This window comes from Procambarus clarkii, chromosome 24, assembly GCF_040958095.1.
Source record: "Procambarus clarkii isolate CNS0578487 chromosome 24, FALCON_Pclarkii_2.0, whole genome shotgun sequence".
NCBI lineage: Eukaryota > Metazoa > Arthropoda > Malacostraca > Decapoda > Cambaridae > Procambarus > Procambarus clarkii.
Window position 1 is genome coordinate 28,153,878 of NC_091173.1, and position 8,992 is coordinate 28,162,869.

Genomic DNA, 8,992 nt, shown 5'->3' on the forward strand with positions numbered 1-8,992 from the left:
TCATGTGACACTGTATCAAAAGCTTTGCTAAATTCAAGGTACACAACATCACAATTCTTACCACTATCAACTGCCTCAACTATGCTGGAATAAAAAGATAGCAAATTTGTTAAACACGAACGGCCATTTGTAAAACCATGTTGCGACTCATTTATTAATTTGTGTTTTTCAAGATGAAGACGAATTTTATTTGCAATTATCGATTCAAGTAACTTTCCCACAATAGAAGTTAGGCTAATTGGTCGACAGTTTGACGCAAGTGATCTATCTCCTTTCTTAAAAATTGGTATCACATTAGCAACTTTCCATAACTCTGGCACTCTGCCTAACTCTATTGATTTATTAAATATGGTAGACAGTGGCTCGGAAAGCTCCTCTTTGCATTCTTTAAGCACCCTGGCAAACACTTCATCCGGTCCTGGGGATTTGTTTGGTTTGAGTTTAACTATTTGTTTAATTACATCCTCCCTGGTAACTGCTAAACTAGTCAACCTGTCCTCGTCCCCACCCACATAGACTTGTTCGGCTGAAGGCATATTGTTAAGTTCCTCTTTAGTAAATACAGATATAAAATATTTATTAAAAATACTACTCATCTCTTCATCATTATCTGTTATTTGACCTGTCTCAGTTTTTAATGGACCTATCCTTTCCTTAATCTTTGTCCGGTATAACTGGAAGAAACCTTTAGGATTTGTCTTTGCTTGCCCCTGCTATGCGAACTTCATAGTTTCTTTTTGCTTTCCTTATCTCTTTTTTAGTATTTCTAACCAGTTGTACGAATTCCTGTTCTAAACTGACTTCCCCATTCTTTATCCTTTTGTACCAATCTCTCTTTTAACCTATAAGGTTCTTCAGATCCTTTGTTAAGAATATAAGAACAAAGGTAACTGCAGAAGGCCTATTGGCCCATACGAGGCAGCTCCTATTCTATAACCACCCAATCCCACACATGTACTTGTCCAACCCGCGCTTGAAACAATCGAGGGACACCACCTCCACCACGTTATGCGGCAATTGGTTCCACAAATCAACAACCCTGTTACTGAACCAGTATTTACCCAAGTCTTTCCTAAATCTAAACTTATCCAATTTATACCCATTGTTTCGTGTTCTGTCTTGTGTTGATATTTTTAATACCCTATTAATATCCTCCCTGTTATGTCCATTCATCCACTTGTAAACCTCTATCATGTCACCCCTAACTCTTCGTCTTTCCAGTGAATGCAACTTAAGCTTTGTTAATCTTTCTTCATATGAAAGATTTCTAATTTGGGGAATTAACTTAGTCATCCTACGCTGGACACGTTCAAGTGAATTTATATCCATTCTATAATACGGCGACCAAAACTGAACTGCATAATCTAAATGGGGCCTAACCAGACCAAGATATAGCTTAAGAACCACACCAGGTGTCTTGTTACTAACACTTCGATTAATAAATCCCAGTGTCCTATTCGCCTTATTACGAACATTCATGCATTGATCCTTTTGTTTTAAATTCTTACTAATCATAACTCCCAGATCCCTTTCGCAATCCGACTTCGCAATCTCAACACCATCTAGCTCATATAGTTATCCACTTTGGATCATTAGTATTCGATCTATTCAATTTATATGGTATACTACATTCCTGGGCTTCGCTTAGAATATTTTTAAATAGGTTATATTTTGAGTCCACATTGAAAATCCCTCTTATGTCACTTATTGCTTGGTTCACGTCTAGCTCCAAGACCGGCCAACACCCCATGCCCAAGACTTTCCAATCTATTTGACCCATGTTACGGACCCGAGTCCAGCGTCATAGCACGGAGCTGTGACGACCATGCCATCTGTGGGTCAGCTCCCGAAACCCCCTCCAAATGGACGATGCCATCTAGTGAGGACGAGATATACCGGCCACAGGGGCTGGTTTCCCGTCTTGATTAGCTCATGACATAGCCGCTGCTGACCTCTGGTGAGGTGACGCTTAGACAGCAACGCCATCTATGGAGTGGATAGGTGGGCGTTTGTGTCTAAGCCTGTAAGTGAGGTGCCCTAGAGTGTACCCAGTACTAATGACGTGTCTGATTACAGAGTCGACCTAGGACTGCTGAATCAGACGGTGGAGCAGTCTACCCAAGGCAGCCATAGCCTCTCCACGTGTTTGCTGTAGAAGCTGTGAGTCACCCCCCGGACGAACACTGTTGAGTGTTAGCCTGCCCGTATCGTGGCAGTACCAGGAATTGTCGTACTCGGGGCTGACTGGTGGAGAAGACTAGCCACTGGGGTGTTGAAAGAGGAGAGTGATCAGCGGAATCACACGAGGCTCCTGCCTAGGGCTCGCAATCTTAGTATCGGTCGTGGAGTGGCCTACGCGGCGGAGCAGATTGGAACCTGCCAGCTACAGGCTGGATTTGTGGTTGAAGGCCTCCACGACGGTACATCCAGTGGGACTGTGATTTGGCTGGTCCTACCCTGTGATTTGGTCTACCCTGGCCTGTGGCCAGGGTAGACTCGTCTAGAGAATCGAAGGATTCATCGTGAGGCCACAAGAAGAGAACCAGGGCTAAGCATCGTTGAGCACCGTAGAGCATCCTGTGTCTTCAGGGGAAGACCATTCTGTACATTATAGTGTTTATAACCCCCGTGTGACAGTTTATATATTTATTTATTGGTGGTGGTAATATATATATTTAAATTAGTGCATTTTTATCCCTTCCCCTTTAATTTACTTGCATTACGGAACACGCCCCTTGAAAGCCACTACTAACTTGGGGCCGGATACCCAAACTCTAATAACATCAGAGAAGAACCCCAGTTGCGACCCAATAGGGCCGTAACAACCCAATAAATTTCTTAGGTTATTGAAATTAGCTTTTCGAAAATCAGGTACTTTAACATAACTTTCTCCCACTGATCTATTCCATTCTATACTAAATCTGATTTCTTTATGATCACTGTTCCCTAGCTCACTCCCTATTTCCATGTCCTTAATTTGTGTTTCCCTGTTAGTTAACACTAAATCTAAAATATTATTTCACCGCATTGGTTCCTTAATGTGTTGTGTAAGAAAGTAATCATCAATTAATTCTAGAAAATCTTCTGCTTCATTATTCCCTGTTTTGTTCAACCAGTTTATTCCACTAAAATTAAAGTCACCCATGACATAAATACTGTTACATCTAGATGCTCTAGATATTTCATCCCATAGGTGCTTTGCTTCCATTCTTTCTAAATTTGGTGGCCTATATATAACTCCTATCATAATGCTATTTGCTTTTTCGTTTAATTCTTTCCAAATAGTTCCTGTATGTGGCTCAGTTTTGATTCCCTCTTTGAGACTACATTTCAAATTGTCCCTGACATATATGGCTACTCCCCCTACTCGTCTAATATATCTATCTGAGTGAAATAGTTTAAATCCATTTATTTGATATTCATCTAATAGCTCTCTATTTTCTACATTCATCCACGTTTCGGTAAGTGCAATAATATCTATTTTTTCTGTGCAGACAAGAGCATTTAAATCGTTTATTTTATTTCTTAGACTTCTAGTGTTAGTGTAATATACCCTAAGTGAATTGTTATTTTGAGGTCCTTCTCTTTTCCTGATCATTTTGCCAATTCTTTTCTCCCACGAACACATACTTTTATTACCTCCTTCCTCCAAATCAATTCCCATACCTCTATCTACTAACAGTTTAAACCCAAACAAACACATCTAACCACTGGTTCCAACGAGTTCGCAACAGCAACAACCCCAGCCCTCGATAGATGCACCCCATCGCGAACATACATTTCATTTCTTCCATAGAAGTGTTCCCAGTTGTCTATGAAAGATATTGCATTTGATTTGCAATATCTTTCCAGCCGGCAATTGACACCAAGTGCCCTCGACATCCATTCATTTCCCACTCCCTTTCTTGGAAGAATGCCACATATGATCGGGATTCCTCCCTTGCTTCTAACTAATTCAATGTCTGTTTTATACCTCTCCTAACTCCTAACAGTTCCTCACTCCTAACTCGACCAACATCATTTCCTCCCACGCTAATGCAAATAATGGGAATGTTCCCATTTCCAGCCATAATATCATTCATGTTGTTTATAATACCACCAATACCAGCTCCGGGATAGCAAACCCTTAACCTGTTCCCCCTATCTCTAGCACAAAACGTAATATCCGAATACCTTATCTGGGAATCTCCCACAACTAAAGTTTGCTTAGGTACTTCCTTTACTATCTGAGGGGCCTGCGCTTCATTGCTCTTCGTTGCTATCCCTTTTGCGTGATCCACAGTCTCACCACAGCACTCGTCCTCCAATGCGGCAAATGAATTAGACGTTCTTAGGACGTCTGTAAGCGGTTTTATCAAAGTCTTCTTAAGGCCCCTGTCCTTTACAACTTTCCAAGACGAGGTCTTTTTACTACTGGTCTCCTACTTCGTTCCTTCTTGTTGTTGTTTCAGCTGTCGTACCTCCTCCCGTAGAGAGTCCAACTCTGTCCTCAGAGCCCCAACCAGACTCATCAGATCCTTCACCACAACTTCCATATTGTTATGATAATATAACTACACTCAGGAGCTCCGGCTAACACACCCTCTCACTGCGACTGTCTGCGCCTGACTGATGTGATTCAGCATGATGTGATTTCAAAATGATGTGATTCAGAAACCTTTATAGATGACAAAATTATTGGCCAATAACCTAAATCTCTCCTCTCTCCCGTTTTCTAATCCATGTTTTCTGTACTCCCACAGGTACGTCTAAAGCTGTTTCGAAATCTGTACCGTCCCTTTCCTCTGGACAACAATTCTACCTTAGTCCACACTCTAGGGTAAGTACAAAATCTATCAAAAACTCGTATCATCCCTTTGTCCTGTACACCAGTTCCAGTCTGTGTGCTGGTATGAGGACTACAACACCTGTCCGAAACTATAACCCTCCACGTCGATCTGTACACTAATCCCAATCCGATGTACTCCCACGATACAAAACGTATTTGAAATTACAATCCTGAGAAACTCTTACACCAGTCTCCTGTTCGGTGCACTCCTGCTGTACACCACGTTATGGATACTGTTATATTCTTGGCGTGTTATCTGCCAGACGAAACCTTACCCATTCACGGTTAAAATTCATAACATGCGTCAAACAAATGCTTCGCGCAAGGCTTTCAACCTGTCCTCAGGCTAGGGTTGATCATCCTATCCTCAGGCTAGGATTGCTCATTCTGTCCTCAGGCTGGGGTTGCTCATCCTGACCTCAGGCTAGGATTGCTTATTCTGTCCTCAGGCTAGGGTTGCTCATTCTGACCTCAGGCTAGGATTGCTTATTCTGTCCTCAGGCTAGGGTTGCCCAACCGGTCCTCGGGCTAGGGTTGATTATCCTGTCCTCAGGTTAGGGTTACCCAACCGGTCCTCAGGCTAGGGTTGCCTAACTTGTCTTCAGGCAAGAGATACTCATCCTGTCCTCAGGCTAGGGTTGTCCATCCTGTCCTCAGGCTAGGGTAGTCCATCCTGTCCTCAGGCTAGGGCTGTCCATCCTGTCCTCAGGCTAGGGTTCCCCATCCTGTCCTCAGGCTAGGCTTGCCCAACTGGTTCTCAGGCTAGGCTTGCCCAACCTGCACTCAGGCTGACTGGGTTCTGAATGTTATGGCTGGGTTCTGAGATTGATGGCTGGGTTCTGAGATTGATGGCTGGGTTCTGAGTGTGATGGCTGGGTTCTGAGTGTGATGGCTGGGTTCTGAGTGGCCAGCTGGCGTCTCCCCGTGGTCACCCCGGGAGGAGATACGAGGAGGAGGAGCCGTGTTTCCTGTTTTATGTCTTCCATGACGCCATTAATCTCAGAAGCCGCAGGATAGAGGTTAATATATGTGTACTCACCTAGTTGTGCTTGTGGGAGTTGAGATCTGGCTCGTTGGTCCCGCCTCTCAACTGTCAATGTACTGATGTACAGATTCTTGAGCCTACTGGGCTCTATCATCTTTACATTTGAAACTCTGTATGGAGTCAGCCTCCACCACATCACTGCCATCCGTTAACTACTCTAACACTGAAAAAGTTCCTTCTAACGTCCCTGTGACTCATGTGGGTACTCAGTTTCCACCTGTGTCCCCTTGTTCGCGTCCCGCCAGTGTTGAATAGTTTATCCCTGTGTGTGTGTGTGTGTGTGTGTGTGTGTGTGTGTACTCACCTTTTTGTGCTTGCGGGGGTTGAGCTTTGGCTCTTTGGTCCCGCCTCTCAACTGTCAATCAACTGGTGTACAGATTCCTGAGCCTACTGGGCTCTATCATATCTACATTTAAAACTGTGTATGGAGTCAGCCTCCACCACATCACTGCTTAATGCATTCCATCCGTTAACTACTCTGACACTGAAAAAGTTCCTTCTAACGTCTCTGTGGCTCATGTGGGTACTCAGTTTCCACCTGTGTCCCCTTGTTCGCGTCCCCCCAGTGTTGAATAGTTTATCCTTGTTTACCCGGTCGATTCCTCTGAGGATTTTGTAGCTTGTGATCATGTCTCCCCTTACACCTCTGTCTTCCAGTGTCGTAAGGTGCATTTCCCGCAGCCTTTCCTTGGAACTCCTGCCTCTTAGTTCTGGGACTAGTCTAGTGGCATACCTTTGGACTTTTTCCAGCTTCGTCTTGTGCTTCACAAGGTATGGGCTCCATGCTGGGGCCGCATACACCAGGATTGGTCTTACATATGTGGTGTACAAGATTCTGAATGATTCCTTACACAGGTTCCTGAACGCTGTTCTGATGTTAGCCAGCTTCGCATATGCCGCAGACGTTATTCTTTTTATGTGGGCTTCAGGAGACAGGTTTGGTGTGATATCAACTCCTAGATCTTTCTCTCTGTTCTTTCATTAAGTACTTCACTTTCTATTCTGTATTCTGTGTCTGGCCTCGTATTTCCACTGCCTTGTTTCATTACTTTGCATTTACTCGGGTTGAGCTTCAACAGCCATTTGTTGGACCATTCACTCAGTCTGCCTAGGTCATCTTGTAGCCTCTTACTATCGTCCTCTGTTTCAATCCTCCTCATAATTTTTGCATCATCGGCAAACATTGAGAGAAACGATTCTATACCCTCTGGGAGATCATTTCCTTATATCAGAAACAGTATAGGTTCAAGGACTGACCCCTGCGGGACTCCACTCGTAACGTCTCTCCAATCTGAGACCTCACCCCTCACACTGATTCGTTGTCTCCTGTTGCTTAGGTACTCCTGTATCCAACGGAGTACCTTGCCTTTCACTCCAGCCTGCATCTCCAGCTTTTTCACTAGCCTCCTGTGTGGCACTGTATCAAAGGCTTTCTGACAATCCAAAAATATGCAGTCTGCCCACCCTTCTCTTTCTTGCGTTATTTTTGTTGCCTGGTCGTAGAATTCAAGTAACCCTGTGAGGCAGAACCTGCCATCCCTGAATCCATGTTGATGCTGTGTTACAAAGTTCTTTCGATCCAGATGCTCCACTAGCTTTATTCGCACAATCTTCTCCATCATCTTGCATGGTATGCAGGTTAGGGACACTGGCCTGTAATTCAATGCCTCCTGTCTATCCCCTTTCTTGTATATCAGGACTACGTTAGCTGCTTTCCAAATTTCTGGCAGTTCCCCTGTTGCCAGTGATTTGTTATACACTATGGAGAGTGGGAGGCACAGTTCTTCTGCTCCTTCCTTTAGTATCCAAGGGGAGATTCCATCTAGGCCTATAGCCTTTGTCACATCCAACTCTAGTAAACACTTCCTTACTTCCCCGCTGGTAATCTCAAACTCTTCCAGTGGTTCCTGGTTAGCTATTCCCTCTCTTATCTCTGGGATTTCTCCTTGCTCTAAGGTGAAGACCTCTTGGAACTTCTTATTCAGTTCCTCACACACTTCCTTGTCGTTTGTAGTGAATCCTTCTGCCCCTTTCCTTAATTTTATAACCTGTTCATTTACTGTTGTTTTTCTCCTGATGTGGCTATGTAGCAATTTAGGCTGAGTCTTTGTCTTGCTTGCGATGTCATTTTCGTATTGTCTTTCTGCCTCTCTTCTCATCCTGACATATTCAGTCCTGGCATTCTGGTATCTTTCTCTGCTCTCCAGTGTCCTGATATTCCTATAGTTTCTTCATGCCCTTTTACTTTGCTGCTTAGCTAGTCTACATCTCTGATTAAACCATGGGTTTCTCATCTTCATTTCACTGTTTTCCTTTTGGGCTGGGACAAACTTGTTTGCTACGTCCTTGCATTTTTGCGTGATGTAGTCCATCATATCTTGGGCCGTCTTTTCCCTGAGCTCTGTTTCCCATGCTATATCTGTTAGGAATTTTCTTATCTCCTCATAGTTTCCCTTTCGGTATGCTAACCTTTTGGTTTCGGTATCCCTCCTCGAGTTCAATAACCCTTCTTCAATCAGGTACTCAAACACCAATATACTGTGGTCGCTCATTCCTACTGGGGCCTCAAAACCGATTTCTCTTATGTCAGAGTCTCTTTCAGGGTGAAGACCAGGTCGAGTCTCGCTGGTTCGTCATTTCCTCTCATCCTTGCGGGTTCTCTGACATGCTGGGTTAAGAAGTTTCTAGTCACCACCTCCAGTAGTTTGGCTCTCCACGTATCCTCGCTTCCATGCGGTTCCTTGTTCTCCCAATCAATCCTTCCGTGATTGAAGTCCCCCTATGATGAGCAGGTGGGATCTATTTCTACAGGCAACAGAGGCTGCCCTCTTAATTATAGTGTTAACTGCCATGTTGTTGTTTTCGTACTCTTGACTGGGTCTTCTGTCATTTGGTGGAGGGTTATATATTACTGCTACTACCATCCTTGGTCCTCCCATTGTCATGGTGCCTGCTATGTAGTCTCTGAAACCCTCACAGCCCGGGATATCCATCTCCTTAAAATTCCATTCCTTTCTCATGAGTAGGGCCACTCCGCCTCCTCCCCTACCTTCCCTCTCTTTCCTTATTACTGTGTACTCCTGGCGAAACACGGCATTCGTTATGATTCCAGAAAGTTT